The 27216-nt window shown below is 33.2% G+C and overlaps 1 protein-coding gene and 1 pseudogene across 1 annotated transcript in view; both read right to left on the bottom strand.

Annotated features, from left to right (window-relative positions):
• Positions 1 to 27216, bottom strand: part of SLC15A5 (solute carrier family 15 member 5) — a 162592-nt gene that overhangs the window by 13641 nt on the left and 121735 nt on the right. The gene's annotated exons all lie outside the window — the stretch shown is intronic.
• LOC141542576 (dnaJ homolog subfamily A member 1 pseudogene) lies at positions 1592 to 2456 on the bottom strand (annotated as a pseudogene).

The following is a 27216-nucleotide window of genomic DNA, read 5'->3' as shown; positions in this document are numbered from 1 at the left end:
GGCAACATGGGAAGAGCAAGAGTAAGGAATTGAGAACAATGCGAAGATATCATCATTTCATTTTTATGCTTAAATGCATTTGATGTTAAGTTCATATCATAATATAGGAATCATTGGTTACATCAGTGAGTTTTGTAGCAGGCATATTGTTACTCTGTTTAAAAACCTACCTTCACAGTTTTTCAAATTACTCAATTCCTATAATCCATTTTTCCACCTAACCGCAACTACAGTTAGAGATGTTTGTACCTTTGATCTTGCCATCACCAGTAAGTATTCCACTTCCATATTTGTGAATTCTGAAATCCTTTTTCTGATCATAAGTTTTAGTTATTCTATGTTTCCTTGTCATATTATTTCTTACTTTATTGCTCTTTATGACCTTTAATTCTTCCATTGCTCAGCTCTTTTCCAGTCCATCAATCCTCCACTAGTTACAATCTTCCTTCTTTATTTGACCCCTTGGTGAAGCAGTTTAATTTTACTCTGTTCTCTATTTTTGAGTCTATTGCTCCCTTATTTCATCATCGATCAAGCTTTGCCTCAACCTTGTATTACTTTTATAATTCATTTCCTTTATTTTTATTCTTGTGTTGATAAATGAAGCTGGAGAAAGTCACAAAACCATCCTGACTGGGTCCATTACAAATTTACATTTGCATAATCTCAATTGGGTCCTCCATCAAGAAAATTTATATATCTCCATAAACAATTCACTGTTCCACTCATCACAGTGTCTATTCCAAATCTTTTCACTCTTCCTAGATTTTTCTATGATATCCTTCCTGTCACTCTTTTAACTTCCTTATACAGCATAGGAAAAAAAAAATGAGTTCATTCACTGAGAACTAGCTCTCTCTTCTGCCTTCTTCCTCATGTCATACCCCAATAGTATTACCTTACTATTTCCTGCTTTACCTTTATCTCACCTGAAGAGATGTGACTTTTCTTTGCCAACGAGAACAACTCTAAATATACAAGTGATCCCATTCTTCTCTTCCCCCAAAATTATTTTCTCTAATATTTTTAGTCTCTTAGTAATCTTCTATTTCTCCTTGTCTGTTGGCTATTTCTTGCTTCCTAAAAACATACTATATATCTCTTCCTATTTTTTCCTTCACTTGTTACTAAATCCTTCTTTTGATCACTCTTTTCCTACTAATTATTGTCCTACATTTCTTTTACTTTTTATGGCTAGATTCCTTGATAAAGCTATCTATAATTTGTGCCTCTACTTTCTTTCCTCTTAAATCTCTTCTAAACTTTCTACAATCCTGACAAGCAGAATGTGTTATTAATTTATATGTAATTATGACCAGTACTAAAAACCCATCTTTGCAAGACATAGAGATAAACTTTTTTTTTGGTGAATTCAGTACAAAATTTTAATTTCAGAGCTTACCAATTATAAATGCTTGTGTACATTTAGTCAGTCAAAAATCAAACCTCAGTTTAAGCCATTGCATATACACACTGAAACAAAAAGTACAAGTTGTGAAAAAATGCTTGGGTGCTTCTTTACCATAGAGAAATAATGATGTTACACTATCTTGCACACTAAACATCATAAATTTCAAAGTCAGCATTTTATATTACTGATTTTATTAACTTTTAAAAACACAACTATAGTTGAATATTACAAAAAAAACAATAGCTAGTAGTGAGTATTGTGAAGATGTGTATAGTCCTCCATTCATTCACTATTGCATACAAAAGCCAGCATTACAACGAAGAGCATTTTCTGGCCCCCCATTAAGAGGTTTGACATTGAACCCAGCCTCTGGGATGATGCTCATCATCCTCATAAACTTCTCCATTGTAATGGTGTCTTCTTTCTTGAGATGAGTCAAAGCCCACCAGTTCTACCTGATCCATATCTTCAGTTTCCTCTACTTCCTTTCTTTCAGGCAGCAACTTTTCCAACAAAGATAGCTTATCTGATAAAAGTAAGCCATTTTCTGAGAAGTTTACCTTAAATTCAATTACTAGAATTCCTTTCTCATAAGGTCCATGATAAATTGGCATACCTTCATTCAGCACACATTTGATATCTCCATGTTTAACAATCTGACCAGGATGGGAAGTAATGACTATAGTTCTATTATCAAGAGTTGTTATTTGTTTCTGAAAGCCACACAATGCTTCAACCAACTGGATAAGGACCTCGACGTGTAAATATAGCATTGTCCTTTTGATCCAAAACAATGATAATATCTCCTGGCTCAAGTCCTGGTTCCTGATCACCTTCACCATGGAATGTAATCTTCTGACCTTCTTTCATGCCTTTGTCAATTATGTACCTCCAGAATCTTCTTCTCTCGAACTATTTTTCTTCCATTACAGCTTTTACATCTATCTTTAAGGCTGATTCATTCCCCATGCCCTTGGAATTCCATGCAGACTGATTGAATTTGCTGAACCATTCCAGGTCCTATGTGATGATTTCTTATTTGCATCCAGTACCTCTGCAATTGGAACAACATTCTACAGCTCCTTTCTTACCACCCATCCTTCACATTTGCCACAAATTACACTCTTTTGCACCATTATATAAATCTTCCAAGGTCACTGACAACTGATGAACAACATTTTTACCTCTCCGTTCCCTTTGCATTCTTCCATCTCCTCTAAAAAACATGTCAAAGATATCTATTGGAGAACCAAAGCCACCACCAGAACCACCCTCTTTGATGGCTTGTTCTCCACCTTTGCCATACAAGTCTCTTTTCTTTGCATCAGAAAGCACTTCATAAGCTTGAGAAATCTGTTTGTTAGTTTTCTTATTGTTATGGTCAATCAAGATAATGGTTTTCCTTATACTGAACCAGCCCTGGAATAATCCTACCACATCTTTGTGTATTATCCTCATAATAAATCGCTACAATCTTTTTTACTAATAGTTTATTTAGCCTTTTTTGCTTTAATATTCATTAGGAAAATTGGTCTATAATTTTCTTTCTGTGTTTTGGCTCTTTGTGGTTTAGGTATCAGCACCATAATTTTGTCATAAAAGGAATTCTTTGCCTATTTTTCAAATAGTTTATATAGTTATATAGAATAAATTTTTCTTTAAATATTTGGAAGAATTTACTTTGTAAATCTGTGTGTAGTTGTTTTTTTCCCTTAGGGGATTCATTGATGACATGTTCAATTTCTTTTTCTAAAGTGGAGTTAAGTATTTTACTTCTTCTTCTGTTAATTTAAACAATTTATATATTTTTTTCTAGATGTCCATGCATTTTATATAGATTGTCAGATTTCTTGGCATGCAGTTGGGCTGAAAAACTCCTAATTATTGTTTTATTTTCCTCTTCCTTCTTGGTGAATTCACTCTTTTCATTTTTGATACTGGTAATTTGGTTTTCTGCTTTCTTTTTTTTTTTTTTTTTTTTTTTTTTTTAAATTCAACTTAACCCAAAGCGTATCTACTTTATTTTTTCCCATGAAATCATTCTTAGTTTTACTTATTAGTTCAATAGTTTTCTTTTAATTTTTATCAATTTTTCCTTTGATTTTCAGAAATAATTTGATATTTGGTATTGGTAAATACCAATAGCTTGGTATTTAATTGAGGATTTTTAATTTGTTCTTTTTCTAGCTTTTTTAGTTGCATACCCAATTCATTGGTCTCTTTTTTATTTGATTTCCATAAACATTTAGAGATATGAAATTTCTCCTAAAAATTACTTTGATTGCATCCCATGAGTATGTTGTCTCTTTACTGTCATTCTCTTTGGATAAAATTATTGTTTCTATTATTTACTGTTTGACCCACTTACTCTTTAGGATTATGTTGTTTGATTTCTAATTAGTTTTTAGTCTATTTTTCTATGATTCTTTATTGCACGTAATTTTTATTAGAACATAATCTGAAAAAGGATACATTGAATATTTCTGACTTTCTTCATTTGATAGTAAGGTTTTATGGCCTAATATGTAGTCAATTTTTGTATAGATGCCATGTACCATTGAGAAAATAGTATGCTTCTTTCTATCCCCAATTTTTTGCAAAAATTTATCATGTGTAACTCTTCTAAAATCCGATTTACCCTATTAACTTCTTTCTTGTTTATTTTATGGTTAGATTCATCTAATTCTGAGAAGGGGAGGTTGAGATCCCTCACTAGCATAATTTTACTATGTATTTCTTTCTTTAACTCTTTTAACTTCTCTAAAAAATTTGGATGTCATGTCACTTGGTGCATAAATGTTTAGTATTAATATCACTTCATTGTCTGTAGTGCCTTTTAGCAAGATATAGTTTCCTTCCTTATCTCTTTTAATTATATCTGTTCTTGCTTTTGCCAGAGCTTAAGTCAGAATTGTTACTCTTGCTTTTTACTTCAGTTAAAGCAAAATATATTCTGCGCCAGTCTTTTACCTTTAATTTGAGTATAGCTTCTGGCTTTAAATATTTTATTTTTATTTTTTTGTAAATAATGCACTATAGACTCTGGTTTTAATTCATTTTTCTATTTTTGTGAAAGAGTTCATCCTATTCACATCCTAATCACATTATGATGACTAACTTTGTATTTCTCTCCATATTATTCCTCCCCCCTCATTTATACTTTTCTCTTTTTGTGTCCTTTCTCACCTTTGCTTTTGATCCCTATATCCTTCAATTTATTCTGTCTTCTATCAACCCCCACTTTTCCTTCCCCTTTCCTATGCTGCTTCCCTAAAGGTAAGATAAATTTCTGTACCCAAGTGAGAATGCATGTTATTCTCTCTTTGAACCACATCTGATGAGAGTAAAATTCAAACAATGCTCACTTCCTCATTTTTCCCCTCTGCTATAATAGGTCTTTTGAGCTTCTTCATCTGATGTAATTTACCCTATTCTGCCCCTACCTTTCCTCTTCTTCCCATTACAATCCCTTTTTTCAGCCTTTAATTTTTTAATATCTTCACATCAGTCATCTTTTGTCTCCTTCTGCTTTAATAGAGATACAGTTTTTAAGAGTTACAATTCCATGTAGGGATGTAAACAATTTAACCTTATTAAATAACACAGGTTCCCCCCTTTACCTTTTTACATTTCTCTTGAACCTTGTAATTGAAGATAGAATTTTCTGTTTAGCTTTATCTTTTCATCAGGAAAGTTTGAAAATTTTCTATTTCATTGAATTTCCAATTTTTCCCATAAAAGTTTTGTTGGAGTAGTTGTTTTTTGGTTGTAATCCAAGTTCTTTACTTTCTGGAAAATCCTAGTCTAAACCCTCTTATTCTTTAAGGGAGAATCTACTAAATCCTGTGTAATCCTGACTGTGGTTTTTTGGTATTTGAATTTTTGCTTGAAGTTTTTTCTCCTTGACTGATAATTCAGGAATTTATATACAAATATTTCTTGTTTTCATTTTGGTGTCTCTTTCAAGAGATGAGTTAATTCTTTCAGTGATTACTTTTACTCTATTTCTAGGCTATCCAAAGCAATTTTTTTGAAAGATGTTGTACAGCTTCTTCTTCTTCTTCTTCTTCTTCTTCTTCTTCTTCTTCTTCTTCTTCTTCTTCTTCTTCTTCTTCTTCTTCTTCTTCTTCTTCTTCTTCTTCTTTCTTTGCAATATCTTTTACTTACATGATGTTGATCAGCAATAAACAAATTACAAAATTTTATTTTCTACCAGCTTTTCCAGTTTTTTCATATTTGTTTTTTAAATTTATTCTTAAAACACATAGTAATTATGATGCCTGTTAAACAAACAAACAATTGACAGGCAGTGAATACATGATAATACATGAAAAAGTCAGCAATAATTGTAGATGCTGATTCTGATTTTGATTCGTATTCTCTGTTGTTTAATTTTGAAGCAACACACAGGTTAGATTTGAACTCAGATCTTTCTAACTCTAAATTTAACACTCAATCTATTTACCACCAAGCAACCCAATTTAGGTAGTACCTTTTTTTTTTTTTTTTTTAAAGCAATTTGTTTACATTAGCATCAGAATTTTTGAGTAAGTTTCTATATCTATATAAAAATAATATAAATTCTTAAAATTATATTATTAATGGAATGTTTTAGTATTTAGTTGAATGATTAATATTTAATAGTCTTAGTATATACTTTAGTTTTATTCAAAATCTAGGCATTTGACTTTAGCATAATCTGCTTGAATGATAAGAGACATTTTTTTGTGTGTTTGTAGGGAGAACAGTATCACTTTTATTTGTTTTTTTTATTAATTTTATACTTATACATTTTTTTGACAGTATATATGCATGAGTAATTTTTTTATAACATTATCCCTTGTATTCATTTTTCTAGATTTTCCCCTCTCTCCCTCTATTCCCTCCCCTAGATGACAGGCAATCTCATACATATTACATGTGTTACAGTATAACTTAGATATAATATATGTGTGTAAATCCAATTTTCTTGTTGCACGTTAAGTATTAGATTCCGAAGGTATAAGTAATCTGGGTAGGTAGACAGTAGTACTAATATTTTACATTGAATTCCCAGTGTTCCTTCTCTGGGTGTAGTTGTTTCTGTCCATCATTGATCAGCTGGAAGTGAGTTGGATCTTCTTTATGTTGAAGACATCCACTTCCATCAGAATACATCTTCATACAGTATTGTTTTTGAAGTGTACAGCGATCTTCTGGTTCTACTCATTTCACTCAGCATCAGTTCATGCAAGTCTCTCCAAGCCTTTCTGAATTCATCCTGCTGGTCATTTCTTACAGAGCAATAATATTCCATAGCCTTCATAGACCATAATTTACCCAACCATTCTCCAATTGATGGACATCCATTCATCTTCCAGTTTCTAGCCACTATGAAAAGAGCTGCCACAAACATTTTGGCACATATATGTCTCTTTCCGCTCTTTAGTATTTCTTTGGGATATAAGCCCAGTAGTAGCACTGCTGGATCAAAGGGTATGCACAGTTTGATAACTTTTTGGGCATAGTTCCAGATTGCTCTCCAGAATGGCTGGATTCTTTCACAGCTCCACCAACAATGCATTAGTGTCCCAGTTTTCCCACATCCCCTCCAACATTCATCATTATTTGTACCTGTCATCTTAGCCAATCTGACAGGCGTGAAGTGATATCTCAGAGTTGTCTTAATTTGCATTTCTCTGATCAGTAGTGATTTGGAACACTCTTTCATATGAATGGATATAGTTTCAATTTCATTATTTGAGAATTGTCTGTTCATATCCTTTGACCATTTATCAACTGGAGAATGGTTTGATTTCTTATAAATTAGGATCAATTCTCTATATATTTTGGAAATGAGACCTTTATCAGAACCTTTAACTGTAAAAATATTTTCCCAATTTGTTACTTCCCTTCTAATCTTGTTTGCATTAGTATTGTTTGTACAGAAACTTTTTAGTTTGATGTAATCAAAATCTTCTATTTTGTGATCAATAATGATCTCTAGTTCTCCTTTGGTCACAAATTCCTTCCTCCTCCACAGGTCTGAGAGGTAAACTATCCTCTGTTCCTCTAATCTATTTATGATCTCATTCTTTATGCTTAAATCATGGACCCATTTTGATCTTATGTTGGTATATGGTGTTAAGTGTGGATCCATATCTAATTTCTGGCTGCTTTTATTTGTGACATACTGGAAAAAACAACCAATGACTAAGGCTATTTCTTCCAGAAATTGTAGAGAACAGTGGGAAGTTTGTAGTGATTTGCTTAATGTATGCCTTGAAGCCAGTGTTTTTTATCTATGCTCAAATAATCTTTATGAAAGCGGATAAGAAAACTGCCTATATAGCATTGCTAAGTTAGATATCATAGAACTGACAATGTAGGAAATAGAATTGCACATCAGATTTCAGAGTGGAAAAGAACCACTGAGAACATCTGGTGCCACCTGTAGCTAAAAAACAATCCTGTCTACCACATGCCTTGTAATTAGTCAGCTAGTTTCTTTCATAGTTAACAACTTCATGAAAGGAAAAACTTAATGTCTTTAAATTTTGCTGTAGTGTCAAGAATAGCAAACCTAATCACTATCCCTTCCATTCCTCACCCCACGGACTAATAATACTCATTCCCACTCTAAACATGCTCAATTCTGTCAACTGATCATCATATGGAATGAACTCACGCTATTCTCCACTATCTTGATTATTCACCTTTAATCATTTTTCAGTTTTTCTTAGTTCTTCCTAAAATATGATTCCCCCAAACTTAAAAGTACACACCAGAGATGATTTTGGCCAAGACTGAATATAGTGAGCCAACCATCTATTTGCCTGGTCTTGAACAATATGCTTCTTCAAATTCAGAGACTACATTAGCTTTTGTAGGTGCAGCATCATACTATTAAGTCATATTGATTTCACAATTCATAAAACCTCCTCAAGTCTTTTCAAATTGCTATCTAGCATGTCTCCTTATCCTGTTCTTATGATTGCTTAAGCCAAGAATAAAATTTACATTTATCTCTTTAAAATTCTGTTGTATTAGATTCAATCCAATGTTTAGGCTGTCAAGATTTCCAACACTTTCATGCAGTATGCTAGCTATCTTGCCAACATTATTGTTACTGTAAAGTTTGATCAGCAGGCCATTTTTGACAATTAACGATATTCAGAACTTTAGGGATGCAAAATTTAGTAAAGGAGCCCTCAATAAAACTCATGACCTTAAATTCTATACAAAAATGGATAAAGTATCAGGAACATAAAACCTGAAGATCAACGTGAAGTCTTTATAAAAAGAAGCCAATTTGCCCACTTGAGACTTGGTAGGATGCCATCTAAGATTGCTGTATATCTTTGGATAGGTATGTGTTATTCAAAAAGCATGAGAAAGATTAGAAAGGTGGTCAGAATAACATTGTTTATTAAGAGGTTATATAGTAGTTATGTATAGAAATCTAAGAACCAAAGTGAACCGAGGCATGGTGAAAGCAATTTGTATGGAAATTAATCTTAAAAAAGCCATTTTCAACAACAGTGTACTAAAGATAGCTTGAATAGGAAAAAAAAGACAAAACATAGATTGGCAGGCCAGAAACAAAACCCAAGTGTAGCATAGTGAAGATAGTGAGAGACTTGTAGTCCAAATGGACCTGACTTCATATCTAGATTCACATATTTGTTAGTTGTGTGATTTTAGACTTAGGCCTTTGAGTATTAGTTTTCTCATGTGAGAATGAAAATCAGAGTAATATCTACTTGACAAGATTGTGTTGAGGACCGTATGAGATTTTATATATGTAAAGTGCATAGCAAACCTTAAAGCCCTTTCCATTAAGTGTGAGATGTTATTATGATGTGACAGAAGAATCTAATTATCCTGACACATTCTAGAATTCCCTTTCTTAGAGATAAAATAAATAATAATTTCTGGCCATGTCTTAATGATAATTTCATCTTTTCAAAAAAGTCTGTCCGGTATTATTTCTCACCAAGGAGATATTTGTTTTTTGCATGGAGATGATAGGAACCTTCAGTGAAATTTGTGATTGGGATAGAAATTAGTACTTGACCTGAACTTCAGAGAATTTCAAACTGAGTATAAGGCCATCCCTTTTTATGTACATGCAATCCTGGTTCAGTAATTCCTCAGTCATTTGTTTTTCTGCTTTCACAGCCAATTAGAATATTTCCCCTCAATGTCCCAAGAATAAAAATTTACATTTATCTCTTTAAAATTTCATTCTATTAAGTTCACTGCAATGTTTTATGCTGTCAAGAGCCTTCTAATTTCCAATTCTGTCATCCAGTATATTAGCCTATCCTGCCAACACTGGTGTTATATTCAAGTCTGATAAGCATGCCATTTATGACTGTTAAAGACACGCAGAACTTCAGAGGATACAAAATAAAGGAAATGAGCCAGCAATAAAATTCATGATCTCAAATATCTATTAAAATAATCCGATGAGTCACTTCGTGGCTAGAAATTTGGCTCCCCACAATTGGGGATTTAAAAAGTGATTGTGATTGGATTAGAAGTGGACAGAGAATATGCATACAGAAAGATCAAAATGTAACATACTTCCTATGTTATTATTTTGTACAAACAGAAAAATAAACTTTGTCTCTCCACCATTGCCTAACATGAATCTCCTAAGTCAGATCTGCCTCAGACCAATCTAATGGGTTATTTGTCTACTATTTAGCATTTTACCAGAATGAGCTATAAAATATACCATTTAACATTGTTGGCTGACAACTCATAGATGCTATAACTTTATTTTAGTAGCATATAAGCTTTTACCATTACAATTCACATGTGCAATTTTTCAGTTAATGTTTCTAGAGACTGATTGAAAATAAGGAGCATCAAAGGATATGAACAGACACTTCAGAGGAAGAAATTAAAACCATTTCTAATCATATGAAAAGGTGCTCTAAATCACTAATGGTCAGAGAAATGCAAATTAATACAACTCTGAGACATCACTTGCCCACCTCTCAGATTGTCTAAGATGACAGGAAAAGATAATGATGAATGTTGGAGGGGATGTGGGAAAACTGGGAAACTGATGCATTGTTGCGGAACTGTGAACTGATCCAGCCAGTCTGGAGAGTGATTTGGAACTATGCTCAAAGGGCTATCAAATTGTGCATACTCTTTGACCCAGCAGTGTTATTACTGGGCTTATATCCCAAAGAGATATTAAAGAAAGAAAAGGGACCTGTATGTACAAGAATGTTTGTGGCAGCCCTCTTTGTAGTGGCTAGAAACTGGAAACTGAGTGGATGCCCATCAGTTGGAGAATGGCTGAACAAGTTATGGTGTAAGAATGTAATGTAGTATTATTGTTGTGTAAGAAATGAGCAGCAGGATGAATACAGAGAGGCCTGGAGAGACTTACATGAACTGATGCTCAGTGAAATGAGCAGAACCAGGAGATCGTTGTACACAGTAACAGCAAGATTATACAATGATCAATTCTGATGGACATAATTCTCTCTAACAATGAGATGATTCAAGCCAGTTCCAATGATCTTGCAACAAAGAGAGCCATCTATACCCAGAGAGAGGACTGTGGGAACTGAATGTGGATCACAACATAACATTCTCACTCTATTTGTTGTTGTTCCTTTGCATTTTGTTTTCTTACTAATTTTCTTTCTTTTTCTATCTAATTTTTCTTGTGCAGTAAGAGAATTGTATAAATATGTTTACACATATTGGATTTAACATATATTTTAACATGTTTAACATATATTGGATTGCTTGTCATTTAGGGGAGGGAGTGAGGGGAAGAAGGGGAAAATCTGAAACACAAGGCTATGTAAAGGTCAATGTTGAAAAATTATCCACGCATATGTTTTGAAAACAAAAAAGCTTTAAAAAAAAGGAACAGTGATCCATAAACATGGGCAAAGTTTTTTTTTTTTTTTGGGGGGGGTGAGGCAACTTGGGTTAAGTGACTTGCCCAGAGTCACACAGTAAGGACGTGTTAGATGTCTGAGACTATGTTTGAACTCAGGTCCTCTTGACTTTAGGACCAATTCTCTATACATTGTGCCATCTAGCTGTCACACAGCTAATGACTTTTTAAGACTGCAATTGGATCATAGGATTTTAGAGGTAAGAGGGACCTTAGAGAGTATCTAACCCCACCCCATAGTTTTTACAAATATTATGAAGTGATTTGCTCTGCAATGTATTAATTGGAAGAACCAGGATTTGAGTTCAGGTCTTTTGACTCCAAATCTAGTTTACTATTTGTTTTATCAGAATTTAAGTACAAAAGAGAATTAAAGGAAAGGCAGTTAGGTGGTGCAGTGGATAGAGTGTTGAGCCTAAAGTCAGGAGCATCTGAGTTCAAATTTGGCTTCAGATACTAGCTCTGTGACTCTGGGCAAGTCATCTAATGCTATTTCACCTCAGTTTCTTCATCTGTAAAATGAAGTGGAGAAAGAAATTGCTAAGGACTCCAGTATCTTTGCTAAGAAAACCCCAAATGGGATCATAGAGAATTGGATATGACTCAACAACAACAAAATAGAGTTCAAGACAGATGATCAAAGATAATTAATAAATGTTTAGAAGTATACTAACATTTTATTGGATTATAAAGTCTATAAAAATATTTAAGTCCGAGTACTTAAGTTTCCAAAATTGAAAGCATATGGGGCAATGAATAGATTCTCAAGATAAATATTTAGAGAAGGAATGAAGCCCATTGATAACAGTGACTTCATAATTCATAAATGTTTTGAATTTACCTGTAATGTAATGAATAGAATATAAACCTATTGAAGACAAAGACTACTTCATTATTATACTTTTCTATTTAATTCCTAGTAAGTGGCACAAAGAGGGATATTTTTTCTTTTCCCATTTACATAACTGGAGTCCAATGAAATGAACTTATCATGAGGTGGTGGAATAAGTAAAACTCAAATGCAGATCTCCCAGCTTTTGGGGCTATGATTCCTACCAGACTCCCTCTTCATTCCTGCTGATTGGGTCTGTGGAAAGAATAATTGATTTGGAATAAAAAACTTGGTTCATAACCTTTCTTGGATTCTTACCACCTAGGTGACCTTGATAATAATTAAAGTCACTTAGTGTTTCCAGACTTCAGTTTCTGCAGCTGCTAAATAGTAAGTTATACTTAATGGTCTCTGAGGAGCCTTCCAAAAGAGTTCACATGATCTTTCTTCAGTTCAAAGGCAATCATGGTCTTGTCTTAATTCTGGAACCTTGGGCATTATATAGTTAAATTAAAAAAATCTTTTATATTGTAAACTGAGAAAACAGCAAATATAAACATTATACAAAGAAAAACAAATAAAATTGGATTGTAAGTAAAAATTTTGAACTTCTGTTATATACAGTTTGGTTTTCTTTTTCCACCATACACAGCTTGGGGTATGTGTGTGTGTGTGTGTGTGTGTGTGTGTGTGTGTGTGTGTGTGTGTGTGTGTGTGTGTATGTGTGTGTAATTCAAATTTAACATGGTAGTTCAAACCAGCTTGTTTATGCTACTCTTATGAACTTCCTTCTGGTTTTTCTGTTTATTTATTTAATGATTCATTGACACTTTTTTTCTTCCTTTAAAAAAAATAGCACCTTTTCTAGCATTACTCTCCCAATTCCAACTGGCCAAAGCATGTCTACTATATCTTCCTTCAGCATCTCAGAATATCTCTAAGGAGTAGGATGTTGTTTTCCTCATGATATAGCTTATGAACCTCTGCCAGCGTGTTCTTTTTCTTTTTTAATATAAAACTTTTATTTTTCAAAACACATGCACAGATAGTTTTTGACATTCACCCTTGCAAAACCTTGTGTTCCAAAGTTTTTTTTTATCCCTCCCTTCCCCCACTACCTCCCCTAGATGGCAATTAATCCAATATATGTTAAACATGAACAATTCTTCTATATATTTCCACAATTATCATGCTGTACAAGAAAAATCTGATAAAAAAGGAAAGAATGAGAAAGAAAACAACAAAAAGTGGAAATATTATGTTGTGATCCATACTCAGTCCCCACAGTCTTCTCTGGGTATAGATGGCTCTCTCCATCACAAGATTATTGGAAATGGCCTGCATCACCTCACTATTGAAAAGAGCCACATCCATCAGATTTGATCATAGTATAATCTTGTAGTTGCCATGTACAATGTTCTCTTGGTTCTACTCACTTCACTTAGCATCAGTTCATGTAAGTTTCTTCAGACCTCTCTGAAATCATCTTACTGACCATTTCTTATAGAACAATAATATTCCATAACACTCATATACTATAACTTGTTCAGCCATTCTTCAACTGATGGGCACAGTTTCCAGTTCCTTGCCACTACAAAAAGGGCTGCCACAAACACTTTTTTGCACATGTGGGTCCTTTTCCCTTTCTTATGATTTCTTTGGGAAACAGGCGCAATAGAAACACTGCTAGATCAAAAGGTATTGCACAGTTTGATAGTCCTTTGAGCATAGTTCCAAATTGTTCTCCAGAATGATTGGATCAGTTCACAACTCAATAAATAGTGTATTAGTGTCTTAATTTTCTACATCCCCTCCAACATTCATTATTATCTTTTTCTGTCATCTTAGCCAATCTGAGCGTTATATAGTGATGCCTAAGAGTGTCTTAATTTGCATTTCACTGATCAATAGTGATTTAGAGAATTTTTTTCATATGACTAGAAATGGTTTTAATTTCTTCATATTAAAATTGTCTGTTCATATCCTTTGGCCATTTGTCAATTGGAGAATGGCTTGTATTCTTATAAATTTAAGTCAATTTTCTATATATTTTAAAAAAGAGGCTTTTATCAGAACCTTTGGATGTAAATTTTTGTTTATTTTTCTGCTTCCCTTCTAATCTTCTTTGAGTTTGTTTTATCTGTACAAAAACTTTTAAACTTGATATAATCAAAATTATCCATTTGCATTTCATAATGTACTCTAATGCTTTGAATACAGATTCCTTCCTTCTCAGATCTCACAGTAAACCATCCTTTCTTTTTCTAATTTACTTATAGTATCACTCCTTATATCTAAATCATATAAACCATTTCTGAACTATTTGGACCTTTTAGGGTATAGGGTGTTAGGTGTGTGTCAATGCCTAATTTCTGTTATACAAATTTCCAATTTTCCCAGCAGTTTTTGTCAAATAGTGAGTTCTTATTTCAGAAGCTGGGGTCTTTGCATTTGCCAAATACTAGATTGCTATAGTCTTTGATTTATGAACCTAATCTATTCCATTGACCAATTACTCTATTTCTTAGCCAGTATCAAATGGCTTTGACGATTGCCAGTGTATTCTTCCAGTGATCAACAGTTGATATCAATTAGTCAGCCACATTTAATGAGCTTCTAGAAAGTGGTATTTTACTAAAGTAGTAGATAAAGAACAATTACTACAAAATATTCCTCAAAAATCTGTTACCTACTCTTAAAATCCAGGGAAAAGTAGACTCAAGATTAGAGAGCATAAGTGGCAAAAAAAAATTCATAACTCCTAGAAATCCTTTGGTTGGAGACCTCAAGATATTCTTCTTTGGGATGATATGATTTTCTGCTGTGTTCTTCATAGAGCCTTAAATTTATCTTTGTTCATCATAATCAGCCTATTTTCAGGTTTTGATGCAGACATTGCACTCAATTGTTATTGTTCTGAAGATATTCCTTGGGCATTGATTTGAGAAAGTCCAAATTTTCTTTTTGCTAAGCTTAGTGTGGGAGAAGAGAGTTATTAGCCTTCCTAAGTTATTACTTCTCCCTTTTAAAATTACATATTTGCATGAGACTAAATTTTATTTATATATTCCAACACAAGCAACATGGTACAATAGCATAAATGTAGAAATATATCTGAAAAATCAACTTTCTTATATTGAACCAGACATTAAAAATATTTGCAAAAATTTTTTTAAACAAAGCTACTCTGTTTACTTTTTTGTATAGAAAATATATTTTTCATAAAATATTACTTATGTTGACATGCAATAGGTTTCTTCTTTTAAGATAAATTAAATATTTAAAAATGACTGTTTTTTCTAATTTGGTAAGTATAAATATATATAACCTACATTAACAAAAATGTTTTATTGTCTTCAATAATTTTTAAGATTATAAAGGGGTCCTGAAGCCCAAAATATTATGAACTAATCTAGAAAATTGTTTAAATTATGGAAAACACTTTGATCTACATTGGTAGAGGGAATTTCCTCATCTAGGAGTTCCTTATATTAATGAAATCACAGATCCAGTTTCTAAAGTAACAAAAAGTGCAACTATAATTTTTACGTAGATGCTTTTCTTCTCCTCCTCCTCCTCCTCCTCCTCCTCCTCCTCCTCCTCCTCCTCCTCCTCCTCCTCCTCCTCCTCCTCCTCCTCCTCCTCCTCCTCCTCCTCCTCCTCCTCCTCCTCCTCCTCCTTCTTCTTCTTCTTCTTCTTCTTCTTCTTCTTCTTCTTCTTCTTCTTCTTCTTCTTCTTCTCCTTCTTCTCCTTCTCCTCCTCCTTCTTCTCCTCCTCCTCCTCCTCCTCGTCCTCCTCGTCCTCCTCGTCCTCCTCGTCCTCCTCGTCCTCGTCCTCCTCCTCGTCCTCCTCGTCCTCCTCGTCCTCCTCATCCTCCTCGTCCTCGTCCTCCTCCTCGTCCTCCTCGTCCTCCTCGTCCTCCTCCTCCTCTTCCTCCTCCTCCTCCTCCTTCTCCTTCTTCTTCTTCTTCTTCTCCTCCTTCTTCTCCTTCTTCTTCTTCTTCTTCTTCTTCTTCTTCTTCTTCTTCTTCTTCTTCTTCTTCTTCTTCTTCTTCTTCTTCTTCTTCTTCTTCCTTTCTTCTTCTTCTTCTTCTTCTTCTTCCTTTCTTCTTCTTCTTCTTTTCTTCTTCTTTTCTTCTTCTTCTTTTCTTCTTCTTCTTTTCTTCTTCTTCTTCTTTTCTTCTTCTTTTCTTCTTCTTCTTCTTCTTCTTTTCTTCTTCTTCTTTTCTTCTTCTTCTTCTTCTTCTTCTTCTTCTTCTTCTTCTTCTTCTTCTTCTTCTTCTTCTTCTTCTTCTTCTTCTTCTTCTTCTTCTTCTTCTTTTTGATTTTTTTGAGTAAAAGTCTAGTAGCAGTATTCTACAACTCAGTAACTTTGGGGAAGAGTCCCAAATTGCTTTCCAGAATGATTGAAACTATCAATATTTTCTAGTTTCTATACCTATTTTTGTCATTGTCATTATCTTTTCGTGTGTTCTCTCCTCTTTAAAAATGTTTTCCACTGTAACAAATAAGTATAAGTGGCCCCCCAAAATTTACTCATTGACAGTGTCTGAAAAAGTATATATCATTCTATACTTTTACTTTACCATATCTCTTATTGGAATGAAAAAGCATGATTTATCATTAACCATTTGCAGTGAAAATTGGTCATGAATAGATTATAGTTTGAATTATTTTTTTAAAATTCCAGTCATAGAAATTGTTCTCCTAGGTCTACTTATTTTACTCTTTATTAATTCTAAAAAGACTTTTTTTCAGTTTTCTGAATCCCTTTCATTATTTCTTATGATACAGTGACATTTCTTTACATTCATATAACATAATTTCATCAGGCATCTCCCAGTTGATATATACCCCTTTGTTTCTAGCTCTTGGCTACAACAAAAAGTCTGTTATAAATATAGCCAAATGTATAGGACCATTCCCTTTTTCATTGAACTCTTTGGTGTATAAGCCTAGTAGTGGTACTCTATAGTAACTTTTGATACATTGTTTCAAATTTCTTTTCAGACTCATCAGACCAATTCACAGCTCTAACAAACATTAATGTAGCAGTCCTTTCATAGTTTTTTTCCAAAAATTGTCATTTTTTATCTTTTTTTGCCAATCTTATGGTAAAGCAGAATCTCCAAATAGTTTTAATTTACATTTCTCAGGAGTCAAAATTATGGAGCAGCAGGATGAAATACACTTAAGATTCCATAATCTTTTCAAGCCATCCTGGAAACACACTGGATTGATCCCTGGTTGGGAAATACACATGCAAAAAAATCACAATGAATATTTTTTTGCCTGGGTTGTATAAGGCAATAGACAGAAAGGTCTATGGATACTGGGTATAATGATCTAGCAAAAATGGCTGCAGAGAACAATGCATTTCAGAGAGACTCTGAGGTTCCAGATCCAGGAAAGATGGGTCCAACCTTATGCAGAGTAGAGGACATTTCATAGTCTGAGTAGCAAATACAGAATTGACAGAGGAGATGATCTATGTGTACAGTGATGCTCCAGGGAAAAGAACTATCCCAGTGCCAAGACTGAACAAGGAGTAAATTCAGAAGCAAGCAGTATCTGTGTGGTTTGGACTGAAGGGTTTCAGTTCCAATCTCTGGCCCAGTCTGAACTCTACAGTGGAACATAGGGCAAGAATCCTAGATGGAAGGGAAGCAAGAGTTTTTCAGATTCTAGCTGAAACTTATAGACACAGATCTAGGTCAAGTATTTTCTGAGCTCAGACTAGAAAAGTAGAAATTAGATTTTGTTTTGAATTAGATCACACTGAGAGTACTAATAGCTCACAGATTCTGAGCTTGCCCTGCCCTTGAGCTCTTGGAATAACTCAATACTTGATTCCTCAAGAAAGCAGCAGCAAGATCAGCTTGAGCTATTCCTCCAGAAGCAGGCTTAATATAAAATCTGAAGACAGAAAGTAAGCTAGAAGAATGAGAAAACCATTAAACAAGAATCCCATTATGAAAAGCTGTTGTGTCAACAGGACTGCTCAGGAAGGAAACCCAGCAAAAAGAGACTGAGTCAAAAATATCTACAAGCAAAGTTTTAGAGAAAAAAAAATTCCATGGGAACACATTGAAGCAGAACTCCTGGAAGAGATGCAGAGCAAAAAAAAAAATAGCTTACAATGCTTTTTATAAATGAAATGAGAGCACTAGAGGAAAGCATTTGAAAAAATAAAAATAAGAGCTATGTAAGAAATAATTGGAAAATTAATAGGTTGGCCCAAGGGTTACAAAACCTTATCCAAGGATTAAACTTTTTAAAAATTAAAATGGACTAAATAGAAGTTAATGACTTTATAAGAAAATAAGAATAAAGTTTAAAAAAAGAAATAATAAAGTTGTCAAAAGACTAAAAATTAATAGAAGAAAATGTAAGGTTTTTTATAATAAAAATGCCTATAAAACAAATCAAGGAGGAAGAAAAATATGAACAAAAAAAGAGAAAACGTAGACATAATATTTCAAGAAATTTTAGAAGTGCCCAGATTTCTTAAAACCAGAGGGCAAAGTAGAAATAGAATACACTGGTCATTCCCAGAAAGAAACCCTAAAATGAAAACTCCCAGAAAGATTATATCTAAAATCTTGAGCAAGCAATCATAAGGAACTAAACAAGAATAAATTGTTTACATTCCAATGTGAGGAAAAAATACACGTGTTTCATCAAATCTATAACATATGGAATCATAGAAGGATTATAATTAAAAAGAAGACATAAGAGTGTTCTATTATACACTGAAGAATGAAAAGGGAAGGAAAAGGGAAAGAAGGATGGGAGAAATTGGGTCACATAATCATTACTTGCAAATAGAAAACTGTACATGTGAGAAACAGGGAACTTCACTCTCATCTGAATTGGTTAAAGAAGGGAAACGTGCATAGACAAGTGGTAGAAAATACTTTTCACTAAACATAGAAAAAGGAGAAAAGTAAGAAATAAAAATGAGATGGAAAGTAGGTTAGGGAAAAGTTTAGTCCTATGTAAAACAAATTCTAAGATATCTATCTATCCATCATTTATCTCTGTTTTTCATTTCATTGTTGATAAATATATCTTTCTTCCTTGAGAACTGTTTAGTCACCTCCTTTGACTATTTCTACAGTCATTTATGTGATTCTGACTGTGATTTCTTTATACTTGAACTTGTTCTTTTTTTTTCAAATTGTAGTGTTTTTTCTTTGACTTGGAAGATCTGAATTTATTTATGTCATTCCTGGGTACTTTTACCTTGGAATTTTTTTTCTTTAAGGAGTTGATTGGAATGCTCTTTCTATATCTCACTTGTCTTATGATTCTAAAATGTCTGGTTTTTTTAAAAAAGATTTCCTGAAATATGCCATGTATGTGTTTTATTTAGCTATGGTTTTCAAAGAACTTGATGAAGTTTAAATTATCTCCCCTCCTTTTTTTCAGGCAAGTTGTCTTTGATAATAGAAGTCTTAAATTCACAATTTTTCCAACTTTTGACTTTGTTCTAATATTTTTCATCTTACAGAATCATTGAGTTTTGGCTGATTGATTCTATTCTTTCCCCCAGGGAATCCATTTCTTAGACAATATTTTCTCTCTTTCAAAGATATTCATTGGTCATTTATTTTTTTCCTCCTGAAATCTTAATTTACAATTTTCTTAAACTATTTTTCTCTTCTTTTTCTTTTCTTTTCTTTTCTTTTTAAAGAATATACTTATATCTGAATGGATTATACCCCTTCTTATGATCTTTATCTTCCATGTTTACCAACACTCATGTTGAGTTCCCTGATAAAACTTTTTCCCTGCCTTCTTGGGTTATATTTTCATGTAGTTCTTGACTGGATGGGGAAGTGTGCTCTGTTTCTTTTTAGTTTTACCTTTAATCATTTCTGGAGCCCTTTTTCATACATTTGCTTCAGTTTATGTAAATGAATTGGGCTTCTCTGTAATTTATTTTGCCATTCTAAGCATAAATCTTTTGCATACTTTTCCAAAAGAAAATTTGTTGAATTAAATTGATTTGAACCTTGCCTTAATTAAGCTTTGTATTCTCATCCCTTGCCTTTTCTGTATCTTGATCATAGTAAGTACTTAATAATTTTTGTAAAGTGTGATTTTTGAATACAGAAGATAGGTACAAAATGCAGTGTTCATTAATACTCATAATACATTTTAGGTTTAGTATCTTCATAGCAAATATAATTATTAATGCATATTATTAGATAGAATATCTATTGATAAAGAATAAAGGTATTCTTTAATATCATTGAAATTCTCCTTGCCTTGAACTTCTGGACCTTAGAAAAAATGTTCTCTATTTTGTTTTTATGATTGTTAAAAATCATTTATTGACAATTAATCACAAAAAGCTATTCTTAATAATAGTACACAATACAGTGCTTAATAGATTTCAATATGTATTCATGTTTATTTTATCTTTACCCATTTTCCCAAGAGTTGTATAAATCTAAGTGTTTGCTTTAGGTGATCCAAGAGGTTGTAAAAAAATACTGTCTTTTTCAAAATAGAGAGGTAGCAAAGTACTAAAAATATGAAATATTTCTTGCCCTTTCAGATGAGACCCATTATTAGCTTTCGCTTTGTTATAAGAGACTTCTTGATCTATTTAATGTGTCAGTGTGATGTTAAAAACAGAACACCTCAAAAAAGTTTAAGGGAAAAAATACAAAAAATGTATGTCAATACAAATATGAACAGACATGCAAAAAATTTCCACATTAACCATGTCAATAAACATTTTACTTTAATAAAAAGTTTAATAAAACTTTTTGTTTAGATAGGCAAAAGTATACCTTAAAAAAAAGATAAATGTTCATGTACAAAATTTTGATTGGCAGTCAATAGGCAAGATGTCTGTATAAATTCTTAGCAGAATAATTCCTTCACTCCATGAGCTAAAGGCAACAAAAATATATCAAAGCTAGAATATAAAGGGCTAGAACTAAGCAAATGCACTTGGATAATGGAGCACGTGAGACTAATTGCCAATTGGACAATTCTCTATTAACATGCTTGAAGGATGACCCTTCCCAACTATTCTGTGCTGGCTCGATTGGTGGGACAAAGAAGGGGAAGTGACTTGTGTGGGTGGAGTAGTAGGAGGAAATTGAGTCATTCTCTGGGTGGTGGGGAGAGAGGAAGGAGGTGTGGAGATTGCTAGATCTAATCCCCTGACTTCGACCCCAAAAGACCAAGAATAAAAATTTTTGGTGATCCTGACTCTGGCTGATTTCTGGGAAGACAGAGTTCCAGCACTAGAGTAATTAAAAGAAGAAGAAGAAGAAAATAAGAATTCTCCAAATAATTTAATGCTGTCTGAAATAACTGCAGGAGAAACCTGCCCTCAGTTACAATTCACAATAGTCATTCCAAATTTGTGACCAAAGAAGAATTTAAGTTCATTATCAAACACAAAATTGATAATTTTGGTTATATTAAGTTAAAAAGTTTTTGTACTAACAAAACTAATACAGACAAGATTAGAAGGGAAGCTATAAATTAGGAAATATTTTTGTATTTAAACATTCTGATAAAAGCCTCATTTCTAAAATATATAAATGACTCAACTTTATGAGAATTTAGGCCATTCTCTATGAAGACCAAGTCAGCACCCTGGATACCTTAGAATCAGTCGGAGTCAGGAAAAGCAAAAGTCCTTGGTCTTTATTCTTAGTCTTTAGGGATAGAAGTGAAGGGGATGGACTCACAGTATCTCCAGGACCTCTCCTCTTTGTCTTCCACCCAAAAAGTGACTCTGGCTAGTCTTACTCCACCCCCTCGTCCTTCCTAAAATTCTCTGTATGCACCAAATGATTGGCCCAGCACATAATAGTGGGAAGGGCTATTTTCCAAACATATTCTTTTTTTTTATTTTAAAATTATTTTTAATTTTAATTTTTTTATTAATTATAGTTTTTATTTACCAGATATATGCATGGGTAATTTTACAGCATTGACAATTGCCAAACCTTTTGTTCCGATTTTCCTCCTCCCCTCCTCCCCATGGCAGGTTGACCAATACATGTTAAATATGTTAAGGTATAAATTAAATACAATATATGTATACACATCCAAACAGTTGTTTTGCTGTACAAAAAGAATCAGACTTTGAAATAGTATACAATTAGCCTTGAAGGAAATAAAAAATGCAGGCAGAAAAAAAATAGGGGGATTGGGAATTCTATGTAGTGGTTCATAGTCATTTCCCAGAGTTCTTTTGCTGGGTGTAGCTGGTTCAGTTCATTACTGCTCTATTAGAATTGATTTGGTTCATCTCATTGTTGAAGAGGGCCACATCTGTCAGAATTGATCATCATATAGTATTGTTGTTGAAGTATATAATGAACTTTTCCAAGCATATTCTAATTGAGTATTATCCAATCGGTAATTAGCCTTAAGTACTCTAGTTGTCCAACTTCAGAGCATCAACTCAGTTTCAGCCCTTTAAAATTCTCCAATTGATAAATGGCCAAAATATATTAACAGACAATTTTCAGATGAAGAAATTGAAACCATCCCTAGTCATATGAAAAGGTACTCTAAATCACTACTGATCAGAGAAATGCAAATTAAGACAATGCTGAAGTACCACTATACCCCTCTCAGATTGACTAAGATGACAGAAAAAGAAAATGCCACATGTTGGAAGAGATGTGGGAAAACTGGGACGCTAATACATGGTGGAGTTATGAATTAATACAGCCATTCTGGAGAGCAATTTGGAATTATGCTCAAAGGGCTATTAAAATATGCATAACATATTTTACATGTATTGAACTGCCTCCTGGGTCGGGGAGGGCATAGGGGGAAGAAGGGGAAATTTTGTGGCAGGGGTTAATGATGGAAAAATTACCCATGCATATGCTTTGTGAATAAAATGCTTTAATAAAAAAATAAGGTAAAATGTGCATACCATTTCATCCATCAGTGTCTCTACTGGGCTTTTATCTCAAAGAGATCTTAAAGGAGAGAAAAGAACCCACATGCACAAAAATGTTTGTGGCAGCCCTTTTTGTAGTGGCCAGAAACTGGAAACTGAGTGGATGAACATCAGTTGGAGAATGGCTGAATAAGTTATGGTCTATGAGTATTATGAAATATTTTTGTTCTATAAGAAATGATCACCAGGATGAGTTTAGAGAGTCCTGGAGAGACTTATATGAACTGATGTTAAGTGAAATGAGTAGAACCAGGAGAACATTGTACATGGCAACAGCAAGATTATAAGATCAATTCTGATGGACATGGCTCTTCTCAACAATGAGATGATTCAGTCCTGTCCCAATGATCTTGCAATGGAGTGAGACATCTACACTTAGAGAGAGGACTGTGGGAACTGAGTGTGGATCACAACATAGTATTTTCACTTCTTTTGTTGTTGTTTGCTTGAATTTTATTTTCTTTCTCATTTTTCCTTTTGATCTGATTTTTTGGGGCAGCAAGATAATTATATAAATATGTATGCCTACATTTCATTTACATGTATTTTTCCCATGTTTAACATATATTGGATTATTTATCACAACATAAAGTTTTGCAAGGGTCAATTTTTTTCTTTATTGAGGCTTTTTATTTTTCAAAATATGTGTGGACAATTCTTCAACATTAGCCCTTGTGAAATCTTGAGTTCCAATTTTCCTTCCCTTTCCCCCACATCTTCTCTAGATGACAAGTGGTCCAATACATGTTAAACTTGGTAGAAATATATGTTAAATTCAATATATGCATACTTATTTATACAATTATCATGCTACACAAAAATCAAATCAAACCAGTAAAAAAAAAGAGAAGCAAAATAAAATGCAAGTAAACAACAATAAAAAGAGTAAAAATGCTATGTTGTGAACCATATTCAGTTCTCACAGTCTTCTCACTGTATTTAGATGGTTCTCTTCATCAGTGAACAATTGGAACTGGTTTGAATCATCTCATTGTTGAAGAGAGCCACATCTATCAGAATTGAGCATCATATAATCTTGTTCTTGCCTATATGATCTCCTAGGTCTGCTCATTTCACTCAGCATCAGTTCATGCAAATCTCTCTAGGCCTCTCTGAAAATCATCTTGCTGGTTGTTTCTTATAGAACAATAGTATTTCATAATATTCATATACCATAGTTTATTTAGCCATTCTCCAACTGATGGGCATCCACTCAGTTTCCAGTTTCTTGTCACTACAAAAAGGGCTGCCACAAATATTTTTGCATATGTGAGTCCCTTTCCCTCTTTTAAGATCTCTTTGGGATATAGGCCCAATAGTAACATTGCTGGACCAAAGGGTATGCACAGTTTGATAACTTTTTGAGCATAGTTCTAAATTCCAATGTTTGGATCCATTCACAGTTCCACCAATAATATAATAGTGTCCCAGTGTTCCCACATGCCCTCCAACATTCGTCATTATATTTTCATGTCATCTTAGACAATCTGAGAGGTATGTAGTGCTGTCTCAGAGTTGTCTTAATTTGCATTTCTCTGATCAATAGTGATTTAGAGCACCTTTTTATATGACTAGAAATAGTTTCAATTTCTTCATCTGAAAATTGTTCATACCCTTTGACCATTCATCAATTGGAGAATGGCTTGAATTCTTATAAATCTGAGTCAATTCTCTATATAGTTTAGAAATGAGGCCTGTATCAGAAGCTTTGAATATAAAAATGTTTTCCCAGTTTATTGCTTCCCTTCTAATCTTGTTTGCATTAGTTTTGTTTGTACAACAACTTTTTAACTTAATATAATCAAAATTATCTACTTTGTGATCAATAATGATGTCCAGTTCTTCTCTGGTCACAAATTCCTTATTCTGCCACGGATCTGAGAGGTAAATTATCCTATCTTCTTCTAATTTGTTTATAATATCATTCTTTAAGTCTAGGTCATGAACTCATTTTGACCTTATCTTGATATATGGTGTTAGGTGTGGGTCACTGCCTAGTTTCTGTCATACCAGTTGCCAGTTTTCCCAGCAGTTTTTGTGAAATAGTGAATTCTTATCCCAAAAGCTGGGGTGTTTGGGTTCATCAAACACTAGATTTCTATACTCATTGACTATTTTGTTCTGTGAACCTAATCTATTCCACTGATCGACTACTGTATTTCTTAGCCAGTACCAAATGGTTTTGATGACCGCTGCCTTATAAAATAGTTTTAGACATGGTACAGCTAGGTCACCTTCATTTGTATCTTGTTTCATTAATTCGCAAGGGTCAATGTTGAAAAATTATTCTTGAATAAATTTTGGCAATGAAAAGCTTCAATTAAAAAAAAGTCATTCCAAGACTGCCTATTTTTGATACATCCAACAGATATAATGTGATGGATTTGAAATTTCAACTTTGATTATGATGGCCTTTAATTTGTTGCCTCAAAGCATTCACTCGTCTGTCCCACTCAGATCACATGAAATATAGAGAAACAATGCTTCCTTATAAAAGAAAGAGGATAAAAATGTAAAGTGGTATAAAGACCCAGACTTGTAGAATTGATTTGAGGAGAAGGAGCCTCCATATTGGTGGGAAAAGGGTAATAAACCAAATTGAATTTGTCCTTCCATAGAATTTTCACACAGCCAGGATGTGGTCCAAGCTTCTAAACCTTTTAATTTAAGCATACTAAAGCCTTCATACTATAGGAGTCTGGATAGGGGAAAATTTATCCTATATCAGTGAAAGGAGGAAAATGAAACAATATATAAACTACTGGGAATAGAAGGTACAAGGTGAAAAATAGATCCAGAGAGAAATGGCAGATATACGTCAGCACCCAAGCAAGATAAACCAACAGTGAAAATAAATAAAGAAGGAAAAATGAACAAATATTCTAAGTCAGATTACAGTAAAATGGACAGAAATTCTGTTATCAAGGAAAATGAACCCCCACTGATAGAGAAACCTGATAATAAGTTACATGTGACTCTGAAACAATACCAAAGAGATTTTTTTTTTTTAAAAAGAAAATAATTAAAATGGAAAGGAAACATGCTCATAATGAAGTCAATGAGACAAAGAAAGCAGACTCAATACATGATATACAATATCTCCAAAATAGTGAAGTAAAATAACAGAACAACAGATTTGAAATTTTTAAATAATTGGAGAAATATTGTCAGCACAGAAATAAAAAAATTAACAATTTAAAAATGCTTCAATACTCTATAAATTGAAGAAAATGATTTTTGAAGACAGAATGAATAGATATATTTTAAGTCATTGGTTTTTCAGAAACTACTTCAGGAAAAAAAATACAAGAACTTAATTTGTAATAATTGAAAAAGTACCTCACATTTAGAAGACCAAGTTTTAAAAAATATTAACATAAATTCTTAAAATCGTGTGATTCTTAACAATTTCTGCTTCCTCTTTCCACTCTTGACATTGTGATTTTAGGGAAAAGCAACCTTGTAAAAGTTAGCAAATTAAAAATTTTTTACCTAGTTCCTACATGTTTTAGGGATTGACTGTATCCTGAGGATACAAAGAAAGGCAACAGAAAGACCTTGCCTTTCAGTCTAATAAAGGAGACAACATGAAAACAGCTACCTACTAATAAGATGCATATGGAATAAATTGGAGACAATCAATAGAGGGAAGTCACTAGTATTAAAAGTGGTTAAGAAGCACTTTTGAGGAAAGTAAGATTTTAGCTGGAATGTGAAAGAAACTAGAGAACCAAGGAGTTAAAGATGAGGTATAGGGAATAGCCAGTTGAAGAATATGGACATGAAATGTGGAGAGAAATAGCAAGGATGCCATAGGTCACACATGTAGGAGTAAATGAACTATGATTGGAAAGGTAAGGAAGCAGGATAAGTTATGAAAAGCTTTGAATATCCAAACAAAGGATTTTACATTTGATTCTGGAGGTGATAGGAAGCCACTGGAATTTATCTTGAGATGTTGCCTCTAACAAGTATTAATAAATTGTAGGAAAAATTAATTGGGGAAGATAATTAGTTCTGTTTAGACATGATACATTTGAAGTGTCTAGGTGACCTGGAGATATCCAGCAGTCAAATATTGTAGGATTGGCATTCAGAAAAGAGAATTGG

This window comes from Sminthopsis crassicaudata, chromosome 5, assembly GCF_048593235.1.
Source record: "Sminthopsis crassicaudata isolate SCR6 chromosome 5, ASM4859323v1, whole genome shotgun sequence".
Lineage (NCBI taxonomy): Eukaryota > Metazoa > Chordata > Mammalia > Dasyuromorphia > Dasyuridae > Sminthopsis > Sminthopsis crassicaudata.
Note: the sequence above shows the minus strand (reverse complement) of the source record. Positions and strands in the feature narration are given on the sequence as shown.